This window comes from Astyanax mexicanus, chromosome 7 (genome assembly GCF_023375975.1).
Source record: "Astyanax mexicanus isolate ESR-SI-001 chromosome 7, AstMex3_surface, whole genome shotgun sequence".
In the NCBI taxonomy this organism is placed as follows: domain Eukaryota; kingdom Metazoa; phylum Chordata; class Actinopteri; order Characiformes; family Acestrorhamphidae; genus Astyanax; species Astyanax mexicanus.
In genome coordinates, this window is record NC_064414.1 from 54032968 (window position 1) to 54054674 (window position 21707).

Sequence of the window (21707 nt, forward strand, 5' to 3'; positions counted from 1 at the left end):
CTCTATAATCGGCAGATTGCTGGTGCGAATCCCTGTCATGCAGCTTGCCATCAGCTAGCTGCAAGAGCCCCGAGAGAGCACAAGTGTCCTTGCACTCTCTGGGTGGATAGGCACACAGTAGATGGTGCTCTCTCTTTCCCCTCATCACTCCTAGGGTGATGTGGATCAGCACAAGGCTGCGTCTGTGAGCTGATGTATCAGAACCGAGTCGCTGCGCTGCTTTCCTCCGAGAGTTAGCGCTGTAATGCTACTCTGCATTGCTACAGCATCAGCAGCAGTTCAAAAAGAGGCGGAGTCTGACTTCACATGTATCGGAGGAGGCATGTGCTAGTCTTCACCTTGAAATAAATGTGAAAAAAAAGACACTAACCAACAGAAGTGAATTTGAAAGAGATTTTGTTGTTAACGTAAATCATCAGCATCTTATACTGATTTCTGTTACTTGATTAATGGACATTTATCTGCAGGCTTTCTCCATTGTGCAGCTCTTTAAAAAATGAATGAAGTGAGGTTGTAAATAAATATTTTTAGACTTATAATTTAAACTAATGTAAGACATTTAAACGGATGTTGCTTCTCTGTTTGTACTAGCGTTATTTGGTTTGTTAGCGCTGGTATCAATGCTAGTTTACCTGTTACCTGTATGTGGTGGAGTAATATATTGGTTACAGTGCATTTTCACCTCTCAGCCAATCACATTGCAGGGTCAGAACTAACTGTGGTATATTAGATTTTAATATTTGAGTGTTTTAAATAAAAATAATACCATTATTAACTAGTGTTAATTATTGATAAGTAATTGATTTCAGTGTAGAAGAGCCAGTTTTGCATTTTAAGTTCTACTGTAGAGTATAATTGAATACTGATTCAGTTCTTTTCAGCTGTTCAGCTGTATTTTTTCTTAACTACACTCGTAACGATGTGCTGATCAGAGCATTAATATTAATTAAGTATACTGTAGCTCTGAGTGGGACAGTGTAAATCTTTGTTAAGGTGAGGAACCTGCTGAAGAGCAGATATTCGCCTAGTTAAAGACGAACCCTGAACTGAATTTGTGTTTGCTGTCCGGGCTTTTGGATGAAGCAAGGCTGTATGAGTGGGGAAAAGTATGACTTAACACAGCTCTGGAAAAAAATGAGAGACCACTTAAAAATAAGTTGAGTTTCTTTGAGTTTGCCAAATTAAAAATCTCTAAAATGTAATCAAGAGGAAGCTGGATGATCACAAGCCATCAAACCACCAAACTGAACTGCTTGAATTTCTGCACCAGGAGTAAAGCAGCATAAAGTTATTCAAAAGCAGTGTGTAAGACTGGTGGAGGAGAACATGATGCCAAGATGCATGAAAAAAACTGTGATTAAAAACCAACCAGGGTTATTCCACCAAATATTGATTTCTGAACTCTCAAAACTTTATGAATATGAACTTGTTTTCTTTTGCATTATTTGAGGTCTGAAAACTCACAAATAAATTATCTAAATGACAATTACTTTTATTTCTATAAATTAGTTTATAGAATTAAACAACAATGTTCATTTTACTCAAACATAAACCTATAAATAGCAGAATCAGAGAAACTGATTCAGAAATTGAAGTGGTCTCTTATTTATTTATTTATTTTTTCAGAGTATATAAAGAACGGCTCTCAGATGTGCAAAAAAGTCGGAAAATGGGAAAAAATGTCATTTACGAGGGTCTGGGTTAATGTTAAAATTTCAGTATTTTATTCTAAATCATCTTGAATGACAATATAACTCAATTCATATTGACTTCAGTGGAAAGTTCGATATAAAACATTCTTAAAATAGCCATTTTGGAGCATTTCTATTGGTTGAAATATTAACGCAGCTTAAAAGCATCTTCCTGATTCACTTTGTGTCAAAGAGTCACATGCGGAAAAAACAGAGAGACGAGTTTATTTGCATGACAGCGTGCGTATAAACGCAGTACTCATCTTTATCAGTGAGTAAAAGCACTTGTTGACCTTTGGTTTGACCGCAGTGCACAGTGGTACAGGTACAGTATTGTGGTGTTGTGTCACCTGTAATTCATAGGCTCGCTGGTGAAAGCTTTGCGTCGCTCGACGCTCTCGCTCGGTGTCAGCGCGGATAAAGAGAGACGCGTCGGAGTCAGACGCTGCTGTAATGCATTGTGAGAGTAAAGGCGAAGGGCTCGTCGTGTTTTGCGGTAAATATTTATTTATTTGCCTTTTTTTATCATGTCTTTTCTTTTCTTTGTAAAATCTTTTCCTTTTCTCTGGAGTGAAGAGGGTCAGGACGTGACACGTTTATATTTAGAGATAAAATATTATTAAAGTGTTATGAACTGTCTAAGCTCACGTATCTGCGAATGAGATTAGAGCGCGACAGTAAAGCGTGGGTCATCTGCTGTGGTTTTTTGGGTTGATTCGAGCTTCAGAAGATGGAGAAATGGGACAGAGCCGGGTTTTTTGGAAGCTTTGGAGGCTTTGGAAGCTTCGATAGGCGAGAAAAAGGGAGAAAAATGGAGAGAAAGGGATGAAAAGGGGCATGTTGAATCGGCTGAGGTGTTGTGGGCCGTGCCATCGGTAAAGATGCTATCAAACCGCCGTTCGACACAGCTATCTTATGGCTTGTCAGCAATTAAAAGCAAAGGCTCATGGGAAGACTCCACACCAAGCGCTGTCACTTCGTTTCAACAAGCTTTCAATCGCCGAGTGTATATATATATGCGTGTGTGTGTGAGGCTCTCCGAATGTGTGTTAGTGTGTCGGTGTGTGTACAGGCTCGTGCTCCATGCTGAGCTCCATACCTCAAAGGCCCAACCGTGTCGTCCAATCAGACGCCGGAGCCGCCCCGGAGAGCCAATGGCGTGCGGCGGCGCTGCAGTGTTTCTGCGGAATCAAAGGCTGGCAGCGCTCGTATGATATTAAAATGCACTCTGGCACTCCAGCTTTGTGTTCACCCCTTCCAAAGAGAGATGGACAGGATCGGAGGAGGGAGGCGGGAGAAGAACTTGGCAGAAAGGAGGAAAAGAAGAAGAAGAGGGGGTAAAAAATGAAAAAAATAAAAAAGAGAGAAAGAAAGTTTTTTGCTCTGGCTGTTTGACTCCATGGGTGGGGAAACAGTAACGCTGCCCCACTTTGAGATCCCCGCTCAACCCCCGCCTGCCAGCGCTCCACAGCGCTCCCCGCCAACTAGAGCAGCCCCAAAACCCTCGCCGACTCGCCCTCAGACGCCATATTGGCTCCTGATGTCACTTCCTGCATCCGTTTGCCCTACTTTTCTCCTTCTGCAGGGGTTAACCCCTTCAACTCAGAACAGCAGTGTAGTCACTGAGATGCATAAGAGCCTATTGTAGAGCTTATTTTCCTGTATTTAACAAGAAATGTACATTTTCTACATTTTTAATATATAGTATATACTATTGAGCATGCAACCTAACACCTTTATCACCTTTATTTGGGGGAAAAAATCTTATATATTGGATGATTTTCAATGCTTACATACTGTAAAAAAAAGGCACTTCTGCAGTTCATCCCATTATTCACCACCATTATGCACCAAACCTATGAAAGTTAAATACATGTTTTTTTACAATTTTTATACAAATAGAAATACTTGCTTACAGATTTCCAATAGTTGTCAAAAGTAATAAAAATATAGTAAATTAACGATTGGACCAACACATGAATGAATAAGAAAACAGTGTTTGTGCAATTTGCGTAAAATTAGGAAAAGAAATACCTTTGTTTGTGGGGAATTCTTATATTGTGCATGGTTTTTAAAGTGTAAAATAGCATTTTATGTCATATATATATATATATATATATATATATATATATAATTATATAGCAGTTCACAATATTAAATATTGAATGGACCAACTAGAATTGAGATAATATTCTAAAAAAAAAAAAAAAAAAAAAAAGAGACCCTTGTTTCATAAATATTAGAGTTGGTTTAGTTTTCTTGTAAGATCTGGTAAAAAAAATAAAATAAAATAAAATAAATAAATAAAAAAGGCAGAGTTAACCCTTTCGACTCGGGACAGTATTTAATCATTGAGATACATATGCCTATAATAGGAAATATATGAATTATTCAGCAAACCTAACACCGTTATCAAGTCTTAAGATATATTTTGAATGGTTTTCAATGCTTAAAATGTATGCATTCACATAGAGCAAGAAAGCAATAAGATAATTCTCACAATAACTCACAAAATTGTATAAAAATTGTATTTTTAATGAATAGGATGCCTAAAAAAGCACAAATAGAGGTCCTTTGCTTGCAGATTTCTGATGGTGGTCAAAAGTAATAAAAATATAATAAATGAACGATTGGACCAACAAACGAATGAATAGGGAAAAAAAGTATGAGAAAAAATAAATAAATAAAAAATCTGTGGGGTTAACCCCTTCGACTCGGGACAGTGGTGTATCACTAAGATAAATTAGAGCCTATATTAGAGCTTATTTTCCTGTATTTTATAGGAAATGTAGATTTTCTAGTTTGAATATATAGTGTATACTATCATGCATGCAAACCTTTATTTATCACATTTAATTGGGGAAAAGAGAATTATATTTTAAATGATTTTCAATGCTTTAAATGCATGCGTTCACAGATTAATAAAAGTAATAAGATAATTCTCACAATAACTGAACATTTTAATGGATAGCATGAAAAGAAAAGCACAAATAGAGACTTTGCTTGCAGATTTTTAATGGTGAGCAATGGTAATAAAAATATAATAAATGAACGATTGGACCAACAAATGGACCAAAAAAAATAAATAAATATATATATATATATATATATATATATATATATATATATATATATATATATATATATACAGAAAGAGAGTATTGTTTCATTATCATTATAAATAAATGGATAGGGGAAAAAAGGTTTATACATTTTTATACATTATTTAGGGGTAAAGTCCTTTCCACTAATGACAGCGGTGTAATCACTGAGATATATTAGCCTATATTAGAGCTTTTTATCCTGTATCTAATGGGAATTTTAGAATATCTAGTGTGAATTATTCAGTATATACTATAATGCATGCAAGTCTAACACTCTAACCTTTATCACCTTTAACCCTTGTGTGGTGTTCATATTTTTGTTACTCGTTTACTTTGTTACTTGTATTTAATTCAGCAAAATTAAGCAATTTTACATTAAAATGCTTTACACATGCTTGCTTCACCTACATTGCAAGCAATATAAACAGCTTACATGGTTAATATTTACCCTTTACCTTTCTTATGTTACATTTCTTTCAAAAAGTGCTACTCTTTTTTTTATTAGTTTTTTAATAAAATGTAAAAGAAAATGAATTAAACTCAAGATATGAGTAGAAAATTTGTTTAGTTTCAAATTTACAAATGAAGCAATGTTTATTAGCCCTTGGCCAAACATACTGTATGTAATATAAATGTGTAGTGGAGGGGGGGGTGTACAGTGTGTGTTTATCGAAAATGTGTTTTGATATATGTTTTTCACAAAAAATGAGCCAATGCCAATGAGTTTGAGTTAGAAAAAATATTTTTTAGTACCATTTGATGAAAAATGAAAATGGGTCCCACAGACCCGAACACCACACAAGGGTTAAAACCTTTATTTTTGGAAGAAAAATCTTGTATTTTGAGTGATTTTCAATGCTTAAATTTGCATTTGCATGCAGTAAATTGTGCATTTTTTTAAGGAAGTGAAAAGAGGCAGGGGGGGGGTTTGAGGTGCTGCAATCTGAATAATTCCACCTCTCTCTCCCATGCAAAAACACATACTGTAAAAACAGCACGTCAGCAGTTCAGCACATTATTCACCACCATTACGCTCCAAACTACCTAAATAGAGACCCTTTCTGCCCCAACATTGGGGTGGTTTAGTTTTCTTGTAATCTTTAGATTTCTGATGACTGCAAAAAAGTAGTAAAAATACAAATAAAGAATGAATGAATGAATGTAAAATGTGCAATTTGTGTAAAAAAACAAAGCAACCAGCGAATATATCCATCTGAAGTTGATTTAGAACTCATTCATTTCTATGGACTCTTCTATTGTAATTGATTACAGCACAAGTGGCAATACCTAGGGGTCCAAGCACTGAACTCTATTATGGAGCAAGTACAGCACAAATAATGAGTAATGATTTTAGACATAATCTTCATTATTAATATATCTAATATTGGGTGTTTATGTATATAGAGCCTAATAGACATGGCATTCATTGAAATTTATTCTGTATATACTATTACGCATGCAATCCTAACACCGTTATCACCTTTATTTATGGAATAAAGGTTTTTTTTTTTTTGTTTGTTTGTTTTGTTTATTTTGTTGAATGTTTAAAGTGACATTTCCATAAATTTTGATGTTTTTGTGTAGAAATTGGGGGGATGGACGTGGTATGTCTGCTCATAAGATAAGTCTGATGAGGAATTCCACCTCTCACTTTAATACAAACACATACTGTAAAGCGACACGTCAGCAGTTAATCTCTGTAAATTGTTAATGGACCAATCAAAATTGAGATAACACTAAAGAACAAAACAAAAAAAAGAGAGCCTTGTTTTGTGAACATTAGAGTTAATTTATAGTTTTCTTGTAGTCAGATTTCTGATGGTGTCCAAAAGTAATAAAAACATAACAAATGATTTAATGTATAAGTGCATGTGAAAAAATAGTGTTTGTGCAATTTGGGTAATTAATCATAGCTAATTAACAATGAAATAAAAACAATCTGATGTTGATTTACAACGCAAATTACATCGCAAGTGGCAATACTTAGGGGTCCAAGCACTGACATCTATTATAAAGCAACTAAAGCACGAATAAAGAGGAACGATTTTAGACATAGTATTCATTATTAATAGATATCTAATCAAGTCTCAGAAGGAGAAGTTTAGACATGACTTTAAATTGAAAGTTGGGACAAATGGATTCAATGTTTTAGTATTTGTTCAGTATACAATGAAATGAAAATAACATTCAGTATTTATATTAATTAAAAGCTACAATATATTGCTTGGTATCTACTGTAAATTATAATTTGTAAGTATGTATACTTTAATTAATGACATTAAATAAACAACAATCCACTAGTCCTTTCAAGTTCTGATGTATGTTCAATGTATTTTAGATATTTTCTTTGTTTAATGTAAAATTACTTCCTGTCTGTAGCATACCCTCTCAAGTAGACTAAAAGCTTTGTATTGTATCTTGTAAGCAGGTCATGCTCTCATATTATTATTATTATTATTATTATTATTATTATTATTATTATTATTATTATTATACTTGTATTTTTTGGATGGGTTGAGATATTATTGGGAAAAATGCACAGCTTTCATGCACACAAATTGGCTTTTTTTTTTTTAGTATGACTTCAATATTGGCCATCTTATCTTATCTTATGTGTATTAAAATTATGTTTAAAAAACACATACCTAAATATACTTACGTTTGCAGAATATGTAGTTTTCAGAGTTAAGTATACTTTAAAAAATATATTTAAATTGGCTTTTTTCTTTTCTTAAATGCACAAGGGAATATAGCTTAATTTTCGCATGCAGTGAAATCTTAAAAAATATATTTTTATTTTTTATTATAATTTTTTTTTTACAATATACCTTATGTGAAATAAAATTATGTTTAAAAAACACAAAATTAAATATACTTAAGTTTGCAGAAGTTGTACATTTCAGAGTTAAGTATTCTTTAAACAAATATTTAAATGGACTTTTCTTTTCTTAAATGCACAAGGGAAGATAGCCTAAATTTTATATGCAATGAAATCTTATCAATTATTTTTATTGTTTTTTTGTTTGTTTTTTTGTGTCTTTTTACAATATACCTTATGTGTATTAACCTAAATATACTTAAGTTTGCAGCAGTTGTAGTTTTCAGAGTTAGGTATACTTAAAAAAAAATACTTAAAAAAAAACTTTTTTTATTTCTTAAATGCACAAGGGAATACAGCAACCTCATATATTTTTATTTTTTTTTTTATTTTTTTTTTTTGTGACTGAACAGCCATTTTTTTCTGTCTTTTTTTTCGTTTTGGATGGGCTGATATATTATTGGGCCAATTGCACGGCTCTCACACACACAAGCGGGTGCTTGATGAAAGCGGCTATGCGTATTTTTTGAAGTGGCGTCGGAAAGCTGGGCCGGATCGGGTGATAACTTCATCCCAGCGTGAGCTCCGGAGCAGGAACGCGGGGATTAGCATTAGCGGCGTTAGCAGAGCAGCCTCGGCCTGAGTCCGGACCACCTGCCGGGACACCCGGGCCTAACGCCTCTCATCAGTTATGCTATTGTCTGCTGAGAGAGGGAGAGAAAGGGGACGAGTGAGAGTGATGCCTCCCTCTCTCTCTCTCTCTCTCTCTCTCACTCTCTCTCTCTTTTCCCCCCTCATTCTCCGGCCCCCGGATTAGCGGCTAGTCTTTCTTCTTCCCTCTTCTCTCTGCTTTGGTCTTTGGCTCCTCAGTTTTCTAACGGCTGAAGGATCTATTCTTCTGTCCTGCCCTCTTTTCAGGCTGGACGTGACACGAGTCCGTGACGGGATTTCACGTGTAGCGTAAAACGCTGCCCATAGTATTTGTTCTGACGTTCTTACAGCGCTCGCGCTGATATTAGCATGTGTTAGCATCAGTGTGTGTGTAGATACACGCTTGTTGGAGCTGAAAGCAGCTGCATATATTTGTACTGCTTAGAAACACACACTTCTAAAGGAGGGAAGACTTCAGTTAACGCAGGTCAAACAGGCTAAAACCTAGCGTACGCTGCTAACTGCTGCACGTCCTAACAGCTTATATACTGACTAATAGGCCTGTCACCATAACTGTGTTATCGTGTTATTGACATATAGCAAAATGTATGAATATGACCTCAATATAGCACATTTAAACATGTTAATATTCCAATTCCAGTCTATAAATACTTTTAAAGAGTGTAATTCCATTATTATGCTATAGGTTTTCACTATATCGTATTATAAATAAATAAATAAAAATATATAATAATACCATCATAATTTTAGGTCTTTCGCAATAGTGATGCTAAGCTATCGACTTATCGTACGACATAGTATTGAGCTATAAATCAATAATTTAATATAATATAAATCAATGTATAAATCAATACTTTAATATTATATATTGTGTATGAATATATTATGCCAGAAAGTATTTTATGAAATACAGGGGGTCATATTTGAATATATATTAAATATAGAAGAATTGTAATGCTTTTAAACCAAGGTGGGATTTTGAGGCCTTCAAAGTGGTCATATAAAGTGAAAACTCTTTATATTTAGCTATATTTAATTTAATATATCTAAAATATGTAGTATATGTATTTAAATGTGATATTCTCTACATATACATAATATATACATAAAGATGATATTTCAATCCAGACTCAGTTATTTCATACAATGCACTAAAATCCAGCTACTAAAAGCACTTTTAGTGCTTCATTTTCAAAAAAAACATACAAAAAAAAAAACGCAATTTGATGACGCAATCGGCATAGAGTAAGGAGCAAATATATATACATATATATTCAGTGAGATTCGGATTTTGCCCAAATGTCTATTATATTTCCACTTTCTGCAAAATAAATGCCATTTTGGTGCATTCCTAGTCGTAAATTCACATTAATACAATTTGTCCAAACCTTTTGTTTGTATTTTTGTTAACTTTAGTATATGAATCCAGCCTCTCAGCCTTTCCTGAATCAACTGTTTCTCTCAGTGTGCTCTCTCAAATCTAGCATTTTCTCATTTTCTGCAAAAAGATCACAAAACTAGACTTTCCCCCCAAAAAAAATCTAAAAAGAAGAAGAAGAAAGATCCCCTAAAGGCCAGAGAATAGATTAAATATTTAATCCATCAGCCTATAAATTCAGATTTGTGTGCGCCCGTCCATTCCGCTCTGTTCTTTAATATGTAATGTGTGTCAGGCAGCAGTAATATGTTTGTTCTAGATTTTATACATGTTCTGCATATTCAGAAAGTGAATAACGCTCACATTTCAGCTTTTTTCATCATTCATCAAACAGTCCTCAGCTGGGTGTCAGCACGATGGGGAATTATTGACTGAAGACATGATTGTTGAGTCACAGGAGGTCATGTGTTTATAAGCAGAAAGCAAAAATATCCACATTTTCTTCATTTTACTGCATTTATACTGCATTTTCAGGGGTCCAGGCAATGTAGAGTAGGCTGTTATAGCTCCAGCAGACCACAGATGATGGGTGATTAATTTTTTGCCATATCGCTAAGAATACCATTATCGCAATCAAATGCCCTGAAATATTGTGATATTATTTTAGCACTAGATCGCTCACCCCTAGTACCACTAACAATTAAAAATCATTTATTACCGTAATAAGGTGGACCGAATTATAGGATGCATTATGCAACTCTAGTAAGGAACAGGGGTGTCACCATGTTTTCTTTTTAATTTAACATGGCTCACCACTGGGCCTTGGTATTGGGTAACTAAAGTAAAGCTAAGCTAAGTAAACAAAACTGCAATTCTTAAAAAAAAAACAAGTGCTGGATGTTAATCTACGCAGATTTCTCTCCTGAAAACTGTTTATTTGGGTGAGTAAAGCGCTTCCATTTATTTACAGTAAGCTTTGAATTCCAGATTTCCAATAAGGCTGGGTGCAGCAGCGTTAGCATTAGCATTAGTGAACTAGTAAAATCTGCCCTTATATACTCACCTCTGAATGGCGAAAGAGCTAGCGCTTAGTGCTTAGCTAGCGTCTAATGCTAATTCTGCTCCAGCAGTGCTAGCCAGGGTTAGTAGCTGGCTACTGTCAGATAATAATCACCTCTGAATGGCAAAAGAGCTAGCACTTAGTGCAGTTAGCTTATCACAGTTAGCAGCTAATGCTAATACTGCTGTTCCAGGGCTGGTGAACTAAACTGAAACTCCTGTATAACTCTGTACTTCAGTGGAGTGGCTTTACTGCTCCTTAATACCTGACTGAGAGAATTCATACATAAAAGGAAAATGGATGATCACAAGACATCAAACCAAACTGAACTGCTTGAATTTTTGCACCAGGAGTGTAAAGCATAAAGTTATCCAAAAGCAGTGTGTAAGACTGGTGGAGGAGAACATGATGCCAAAATGCATAAAAACCACCAGTGATTAAAAAAACCACCAGGGTTATTCCACCAAATATTGATTTCTGAACTCTTAAATCTTTATGAATATGAACTTGTTTTATTTGCATTATTTGAGATCAGAAAGCTCTAAATGACAATATTTTTATGTGGAATTTGGGAGAAATGTTGTCTGTAATTCATAGAATAAAACAACAATGTTAATTTTACTTAAACATAAACCTATAAATAGCAACATCAGAGAAACTGATTCAGAATCTGCCCTGTCCAAAAGGCACTGAACCTTATCTCAGGGCTGGGTTCTGGTTCTGGGTTCTGGTTGGGCCCGGTATGATCCGGTGTGGTGGAACAGCGGGTGTATTTGTCTCTGCAGGGTTACCGGCTCAGAGCGGGGATTTAGGAATTCCACAAATATTTTCAGTGGCAGAGAGAAGATCCCCAGCGCTGCTTTTGAAGCTTCCATGGTGTTCCGGTACATATTCTCTCTCTCTCTCTCTTTTTTTCTCTCTCTCTCCATCTCTCTCTCTCTCTCTCTTTCTCTCCATCTCTCTCTCTCCACCATTCCAGAAGCTGCGGTCAGGCCGGTTGTTCCCGTGCCAGCCACCAATAACCATATTCCAGGAAAGAGCTCCACATGTTCAATTATATAATTACATCATCGCAGATTTAGACAGATGTCCCATAATACATTTCAAATGCAATCAGCCGCACTCGATCCCCACATAATGTGCTCAGGGAAGAAAAATGATCTTCGCCGAACACGAAACAGATCATATTTGTCATGTTGGTGCTTTGGGTTGCCTCGCCGCTGTTGTCGTCGTTGTCGTATTATTATTAGCATTAGTTCGGATTTCCTGTTTCGTTCCTTCTGTCGTTCCTTCTGTCGTTTCTTGTCGGATTGTTCACGGCTGCAGTTTCCGATTCTCTGATTCTCACTGTACGTTTAGCTGGAGATGCTAAATCTGCTAATAATGATGCTGGAAGCTTAATCTATTATTGGTCAATTCAATTATTATTTGGATTATTTAGAAATTTAAGGGTGATCCACTTTTGGAATAGTTTCCCGATCAAGATCCAATGAGCTCAATCATTACTTACATTTGAGTCAAAACGGAAAACGCACTATACTATACTTTTAACATTTCTGTAATCTGTAATGTGTTTATCTAGCTGGAAAGTTATGCGAGAAACATTTGATGTTTAATGTGATGCAAACCATTATATAATAAGAATGGATGTGTGTTATCAAATGAAGAACATGCAAAAAAATCTGTTGTATGATTTTTAGATTTGTTGAGAGCTTGGGGATCCCTTTTGATATTTTCATCAAATTATTATGTGATTTACTGTAATGTTTGAAGTAGATGTGTCCAAGGAGAGTTGAGGTGCACATTGAATTCTGCCGTGATTTGTTCAGCCGTGGTTTTATGTTTTTAACATCCCTTTCAGACAGCTTCCTCTTACAGTGTCCACAGTTAATCCTGTTGGATGTGGTTGGTGCTTCTTGGTGGTATGCTGACATTACCCTGGATACCGTGACTCTTGATTCATCACAAAGACATGGTGTCTTGGTCACAGATGCTCCATCAAGATGTGCACCAACAATTTGTCCTCTTTTGAACTCTGGTATGTCACCCATAATGTGGTGTGCATTGCAATATTTAGAGCAGAACTGTGCTCTTACCCTGCTAATTGAACCTTCACACTCTTACTGCTCTTACTGGTGCAATGTGCAAACCTCCAACACTAAAATGACACTTGTTTTTTTTTACAATATCACCCAGCTCTAGCTCCTGCTAGTAGAATAATCACATACAGTAATTGCTGGAGATTCTGCATCTCAGAATCCAGAGAAATCCTGTTTTTTGCTGGGGGGCGTTGGGCGAGGGCTCAGGCTGGCGATGGGTCTGGAGCTGTTGGCGTTGGCCGGTTGGAGCCTGATCTCCTCTCACTGTAGCGCAGACTCTCACAAATCCCCCGAGCTTTCAGCTCAGTCTCGACAACTCAGAGAGAGTCACTGTTTATTTCACCAGAAAAAGTTGTGTCTCAGTGCCGAGAGAAGCCAAATCTGCAGCTCTGTTCGTGTTTGGAGATGAGAAAGAGAGAGAAAAGAGAAAGAGAGAGAGATGGAAGAAGCTGAGAGAGCCTCCAGGTTTTGGATCCAGTGGTTAAGCTCTTCGTTGGCAGGCCATTCTCCTCATCATTACAGTCTGTAATTTTATATTGTGTGGAATGGGTACAATGGCGATTGTGATATTGGGCTAATAAAGCACAAGCAATGTGCACAAGCTTTTAACAATCGTTTATTGGCAGTAATTCAGTAATTGGAGCAATCAAGTTGTAATTGGTATCAGAACTGACTGAATTCAGATTATTAGCTAAATTATTGGATTTAAAAAGGCATGTTGAAGCATTTCTACAATGCTTAGTGCTGTTTATTCTAACAACGTCATTCAGTTTTAAAATTATTTGGACATGGGAGCACTAGAGCCAACAAAGCAAAGTAAGAGCTCTTTTTTACTATTTTAATATTATTTAAAACATGTTTTAAATTGTGTTTTAAATTGACTGTTTAGGTGTGGCTTTTGAAATAAAACATACAATTAAATTTAACAATATATAAATTAAAATGAAAAAAAAAACGATTCGGGTTCTGGATCCAATGGTTAAGCTTTTCGTTGGCAGGGTTTGGGCCGGCCGGTGTGGGACCGCACTGCTGGGCGCCTGGGGGGGCGGGGGGTGGGGGCGATTGTGTTATTGGGCTAATAATATAGCAGAATGTGCACAATCGTTTATTGGCAGTAATTCAGTAATTGAAGCAATCAAACTGTAATTGGTATCAGAGCTGACTGAATTTAGATTATTAGCTAAATTATTGGATTAAAAAGGCATATTGAGGCGTTTCTACAATTCTTAGTGCTGTTTATTCTAACAACGTCATTCATATCAACGTTTTTATATTAAAACCCTGAAGCAGAAAACGTTATGCGTGCAGTAGGGTCAGTTTCTTCCCTAAAACTACATGAAATATTGTTTCGTCTGAACACAATACATGTTTAAAGAGCGCTGCTTCTTGATATAGACTAGCACATGCCTTTCTGTCATGTTTCTATTTTGTTGGTGAAAAACACAGGAGCTCCACTGACACATTAAAACCCTGACAACAGTCAATCATCAGAGTAGATTTCTATAGGTGCTCCCAGTGCACTGTATACACCCCCGTTTATTAAACACACACACACACACACACGGTCGCACTGCAGAGCACAAACCCGACTTTTAACTCAACAATAAACAGAATAAAGAATAAAATAAGATAATGCTGTTTCCTTAAATGAGCTTCTTGCATAGATCAGGTCAGTATCCTGTTCTGAGATGCAAAAAAGCACAAAAGCACTGCACTGTTAAGATACAAACGTGCCAAAGTCAGAGCTCACCCGACTCTTAAAGGGAATGACAATTGAAACACTGATTAGTTAATTTATTTTGCATGTTTTAATCCGTGCAAGGAGTATTTTTTGCGTCCTCACGTTACCAAACGCACAACGACACCCTCAAAATCCAGCTACAAGATCCGCAATTGACATCTCGCCTATATATCGCTAAAATTTGGTCACTAAATTTATTATCTAAGCTGACTGTTTCCCCAAATCCTAGTTCTGTGAGTGGCGGTTGATATATTTAGAGCAGATGACAGAAGCCAGGACAGAGAAAGGAAGCATGTGCACCAACGACGAGCAATTCAGAAGCCTCTGTATTATATTGAAGGCCATCGCCCTGTCGATGAACGATAAGGAGGAATTGAAACTGATATGAATACAACTCATTAATATGGATACGCGTGGTTCAAAACAATTTTCCCACTTGACAGGTGAAAGGTAGTGGTGAAGAAGTGTCACCAAATGACAGTCGCATAATTTAGTTTTGTCCTTCACTCCTCTGCTTTTTCTCCTCATATTTTGTTTTCTTAATCTCAGTAGTGGTCCCTAAAGTGGTTGCATATTGTGATTGCGTCTGACAGGAGTATGGAAATGGGGTGAAATGTTTGAAAGGTGACCTTTTCCTCGAGACTGGCAGCCACAAAGCGAGCGGCCACCTCAGCCAAGGACCGGCCTGGGCCGGACGAGCAGAGCTAGGGCAAAAAAAATACTTAATAAATATACTGTAAATAAATAAAAATAAATTAATTAATTAATTAATAAATATACTGTTTAAAGTATCTATTTTATACATTATAAAATAACGTGGTTTTATTCTATAAGCTACTGATGACACATTCCAAATAAAATAAAAAATATTAACTCTTAAAACTCTATGAATATGAACTTTTTTTCTTTGCATTATTTATGGTTTCAAAGCTCTGTACCTTTTTCTCATTTTCTGCAAATAAATGCTCTAAATAACAATATTTTTTTTTAGGGAATGTGTCATCAGTAGCTTATAGAATAAAACCACAATGTTATTTTATAATGTATAAAACAGATATTAACATTATATTTATTAATTTACTAAGTATTTTAACATTGTGGTTTTATTCTATAAGCTACTAATTACACATTCCCCCCCCCCCCAAAAAAAAAAAAAAAATAATATATATATATATATATATATATATATATATATATATATATTGTTATTTAGAGCATTTATTTGCAGAAAATGAGAAAAAGGTACAGAGCTTTGAAACCATAAATAATGCAAAGAAAAAAAGTTCATATTCATAAAGTTTTAAGGGTTCAGAAATCAATATTAGGTGGAATAACCCTGTTCTTTAAACACAGTTTTCATGCATCTTGGCATCCTGTTCTCCTCCACCAGTCTTACACACTGCTTTTGGATAACTTTATGCTGCTTTACTCCTGGTGCAAAAAGTCATACAGTTCAGTTTGGTTTGATGTCTTGTGATCATCCATCTTCCTCTTGATTATATTCTAGAGGTTGATCAGGTCTGGAGATTAGGATGGCCATGACAAGTGTCTTGATGCTCTAAATGACAATATTTTTATTTGGAATTTGGGAGAAATGTTGTCTGTAGTTTATAAAATAAAATAACAATGTTAATTTTACTTAAACATAAAGCTTTTTCAAAGCTGTATATATATATATATATATATATATATATATATATATATATATATATATATATATATATATATATATATATATATATATATATACATTATTTACACAATGTGTACTTTTCCTGTCGTTACGATAGCAAAGACACACTGACACACACTAAATCAAGCTGCACAGTGCACTGTTGACAGGTTATATATTGACCACTAAAATAGGACCCTTAATGGTTCATTGAGATGTTGTGCTGTCCATGCTTTTCTACAGTGATCGCCATAACTAACATCAATTTCATAGACCCTAAAATAGAGCCTTGTGGAACTCCATATAATACGCTTAATATGCTCACCAGATAATTCACAGTTGTTTATGCATTAGAATTAATAGCGGTATAATTATCCTCGGGCTCGGCGGGTTAATGTAAGATTGAGCCGTCTCCTATAGCAACGGAGGAAATATAGTTCTTAGCATGTTTGTAATGGTTTCCTGTCATATGTGCATGAAAAATGTGACAACACATGTCGATCATAGAAAATGACAACATTAAAACCACTTGCATTATGGGGTAAAATAACCTGAGTCTGTGAACTCACAGCCAGTTAGTTTTTCTGGCTTTTTATAGGTTTGCAGTCTCATTTCTCCCTCAGACATTAGTGTATATAATATATATGTTTTAAAGAGCTTTTACCTTTCAGGAAAGATGAGTCAGTCCAGCCTGTACATCCAAAAACAGCCCTGTAAGCAAATACTACAGTCAGTAAAGAACATTAGTATTAAATTACCTTCAGTATTGTACACTGGGAGAGACGCTGTTGACAAACATAAGCTGTATTTGCTCTATAAATAGGTATATCCTCCCTAGACAATTTACCAAAACATTCTACCAAATATTTATACCAGCATTTTTTACATTTAAGCTGTTTAATTTGCATATTGGAGGAAAAGTAGCAAAATTATTTAAAACCAACTTGCAAAAAAAATGTTTGGCCTAAAATGTTAATTCTAATGCATTTCTACACATTACCATTTATATTTCCACAATATTGCATACATTGAGTGCAGTTCTTGTGAATTTTTGCAATATATAGCTCTGGAAAAATATAAGAGAGCACTTGATAAAATTATACATTTCTTAGATTTTACCTAATTGAAAACCTCTGGAATATAATCAAGAGGAAGATGGATAATCACAAACCATCAAACCACCAAACTGAACTGCTTGAATTTGTGCACCAGGAGTAAAGCAGCATAAAGTTATCCAAAAGCAGTGTGTAAGACTGGTGGAGGAGAACATGATGCCAAGTGGCATGAGAACTGTGATTAAAAACCAGGGTTATATATATATATATATATATATATATATATATATATATATATATATATATATATATATATATATATATATATATATATATTATTTGTATTATTTTTTTCCATTACTTTAGTCATTTCTTTTTTTTCTGCAACTAAATGCTCTAAATAACTTTTTTTTGAGAAGCAAGAGAATAATACATTTAAGCTCTTCAATTTATGTGGTGTTAAAAAAGTTTAAAAAAAATAAATAAAAAATAATGAAAATCAGTTTTATTTGGCTTGTTTTGGCCCAAAATGTAAATTTTAGTGCTTTTCTACCCAATATAATTTATATTTCCAGAATATTGCATACATAGAGTGCACATCTGGTGAAATATTATTAAAAAAAATCTTACATTTGTTAAGAACATAAAATGTGTATCTTTTTCACAAAAATAAAAAGGCATTACATCTTTTTTTTTTTTTTTTTTTTTTCAAAATTTGCACCGCAAGGCCTTCATACTCAATTTTGACAGATCTTAAACAACCTGTTTTAATCACAGTATGGTTTTAAAGACAGTATTGTTCCAGGTTTCTCACAAAGAGGTACACTAACCAAAAGCATTTTTTTTTATTTATTTATTTTTTTTTTTTAGCATTATTTTTTTTACAACCTTTTACGGCAAGACCCAGTATTTTGCACTAGTCTGAGTAGCTTCATTTGACTTTTTTTCTTTATTGATTTATTTATTTGTTTTTCTCCACAAGTGTACACTGACTTAAAAAGTGGGTGGTCACTTATAAAAAAAAAAATCGCTCAAAATAAGGCAAATCTATTTCTCAGATTCTTTCCTAATTGTGTTTTTGCCATTTTAGATTGAACGGCCCATTAAAGTCGATCATTATTTCGTTTCCTCTGTGAAAAGCTCTGTTTAATAGAGGTTATAATATAACACCCAGAGAACTCTTTCCAAAATCTTAAATTGCTCTGAAAATAAATCCCGGAGCAGATGGTAAGAACATTCTCGCATCCGTGCATTACAGAGCGACGAAAACCACACAACGTCAGCAAATTGCAGATAACGTCTCTCTGCTGAGTGGGAAATGTCAGAGCTGCCTGCGAGGCCCTCGCGCTTACACCCCATAAAACCCACCAAAAAACAGCATTAAGTATTCCCTCCCAAAGGTAGCTTTACACACAGCGCACAGCACTGTCCCTACAGTCCCTAACGTCCATAACGTCCACTGCTGGAACAAAGAGTACTCTACTGATACCTTATAAACTCAGTTTAAACTCATAACTTACAATCATACAGTACAGGTTCCTATAGAGATGCTCTGTATTGGTTATTCCAGGTTCACACTACACAATTTTGGGCCAGTTTTTCAGTCGCTGACAGTTTTTCGTTAAATGGCTAAAAACTTTAAATTAAAAATAATTATGAACTACTTGTTCTGAATATTTCTTTAATTTTAGAAAGCAGAATAATGTATTTTACCAACGAAAAAAATAAGAAAGCATGCCTGTGTATTTCAGTTTATCTAAAAAATTGGTTGGATTGGTTGGAAAGCTGATCCTGAGCTGAGATACATGTAGAGCATGTTTAAAAGGCATGTATAAAAGTTCAAAATGAAAAAAATATATATGTCTGCGGTACAAAAACATTTGACATAGTTCTGTGTTGAGGACATAAGAACATATTTCAATATAAAACTGATCAGACATTCAAAAATTCAGATTTTGCTCAGTTGCTTCATATAAACTCATTTTAATGTTGGACTCACTTTAAGTGCGTATTCTCCTCTATAGAGATTCTCTGGTTTGGCATCTCTAGTTCTAGTGTGTGTTTAGTTCAGGTGTGTTCTCGTGACGAAACGTGTTTCTGGAAAGCAGCCAGGTGAGTTGGAGATTTTCCACAGTGAGAAATCGTGTAACTTGTGACCCTGTGTCGCTGATCAGTCATTTGGTGTGAACTAAAGTCTCAACAAATAAGGGACTCAGGATTACAGCACAACCGGTTGTAAAGTGTGAACAGCACAATGTCTGAAAACTCAAAAAGTCGTGTAGTGTGAACCTGGCATAACTTCCACACATCCTGTACTTGAATCTTACACACATTAACACACGTGTGTACGTTCACTGCTAGATTTAGAAAATAAATATAATGTGTATATTTGTGTTGTACATTCCCCTTCCCCAACATTAAGTAAACATCCTGAACTGAATACAGGATGTATAGACTTACAGTAAACACTTTAACAGTTTAAACAGTTTAAACCTAATGCTCAGGAACATTTAGAACATCCCACTGTGTTAGCTTTTACCCATGTTGGGTTATATTCTCAAGCCTTGATGAAGCACTTTTTTGGGTTTTACATAGAATCCTAAGGTTTATAGTGGTCCTATTTGGTTTGTAAGACTGAAGCCTGAAACAGTGTATTATGGGTTTTAAGTATAAGTCTTGAATAGCCCTTTAGGTGATTTACTCATAAGACTAAACTCTGAGACAGTTCATTTTGGCTTTTACTCGTAAGACTAAGCTTGTGGTAGGGTTCTCCCAAAAGTCTGAGGTCTAGAATTGCCCACTGTTGGGTTCCCCTGTAAGCTTTAAGTCTGGGACAGTCTCTTTGGGCTTTACCTTTGGGACTGTGATCTGGGACAGTTCATTTTGGGTTTTACTCCTAAGACTAAGCTCTGGGATAGTCCATTCCTGAGTTTACTTGTAAGACTGGAGTCTGGGACAGTATATTTTAGGGTTTACCTGTAAGACTGGATACTGGGACAGTCCATTTTGGGGTTTACCTCATAGACTGAAGTCTGGGACAGTCCATTCTAGGGTTTACTTCAGAGACTGAAGTCTGAAACAGTTAATTTTGGGTTTTACTCATAAGACTAAGATCTGGGACAGTGCTGTAAGAATTAAGTTTGGGACAGCTTTTTTGGGGTTTACCTCTAAGATTCTGAGAATTACTTGTAAAACTGAAGCATGGAAGAGTATATTTTGGAGTTTACCTGTAGGACTGATGTTTGGGACAGTCCATTCTGGGGTTTACCTGTAAGAATTAGGGTTAAGTTTAATTAAGTGTAATTAGTTTGGGGGTTGCCTATAAGAATTGCGTCTGGGATAGTCCATTCTGGGGAACCTGCAGTCCTGATGTCTGGGACAGCCTATTCTTGGTTTTACCTGTAAGAGTAAAATCTGGGACAGTCCATTCTGAGGTTTACCTCATAGACTCAAGTCTAAGACAGTTCATTCTGGGGTTTATATGTAGGACTAAGGTCTGGTACAGTCCATTTCTGAGGTTTACCTCTAGGACTAAAGTCTGGGACAGTCCGTTTCTTGGGTTTACCTGTAGCATAAAAAAAGTTTGGGACTTACCTGTAAGCCTAAAGACCGGGTCAAGCTTTTGTTTGGCTTTACCTGTAGGATTGAAGTCTGGGACAGCCCATTCTGAGATTTACCTGTAGGAATGGGGTCCGGGACAACCCATCCTGGGGTTTACCTATAAGAATGAAGCCTGTGACAACTTTTTGGGGGTTTACCTGTATGACTAAAGCCTGGGACAGTCTTTTGGGGGGGGTTATCTTTAAGACTGAAGTCTTGGGAATCCCATTATGGAAATTACTTCTAAGACTGAAGCCTGGAACAGTCTATTCTGAGGGTTATGTGTAAGACTGAAGTCTAGGATAGTATATTTTGGGGTTTACCTGTAAGACTGAAATCTGGGACAGTCATTCTGGGGTTTAACTGTAAGACTGAAGCCTACAACAGGCTATTTTGGGGTTTACCTCTAAGAATGAAACCTGGGACAGTCTATTCGTGAGTTTACTTCTAAGAATGAAACCTGGGACAGTCTATTCTGGGGTTTACCTCTAAGAATGAAGCCTGGTACAGTCTATTCTGGGGTTTACCTCTAAGAATGAAACCTGGGACAGTCTATTCTGGGGTTTACCTCTAAGAATGAAACCTGGGACAGTCTATTCGTGAGTTTACTTCTAAGAATGAAACCTGGGACAGTCTATTCTGGGGTTTACCTCTAAGAATGAAGCCTGGTACAGTCTATTCTGGGGTTTACCTCTAAGAATGAAGCCTGGGACAGTCTATTCGTGAGTTTACTTCTAAGAATGAAACCTGGGACAGTCTATTCGTGAGTTTACCTCTAAGAATGAAGCCTGGTACAGTCTATTCTGGGGTTTAACTC

At 35.7% G+C, this 21707-nt stretch overlaps 1 protein-coding gene across 9 annotated transcripts in view; it reads left to right on the top strand.

Moving 5' to 3' along the window:
• Positions 1-21707, top strand: part of tenm3 (teneurin transmembrane protein 3) — a 1272390-nt gene that overhangs the window by 606255 nt on the left and 644428 nt on the right. The gene's annotated exons all lie outside the window — the stretch shown is intronic.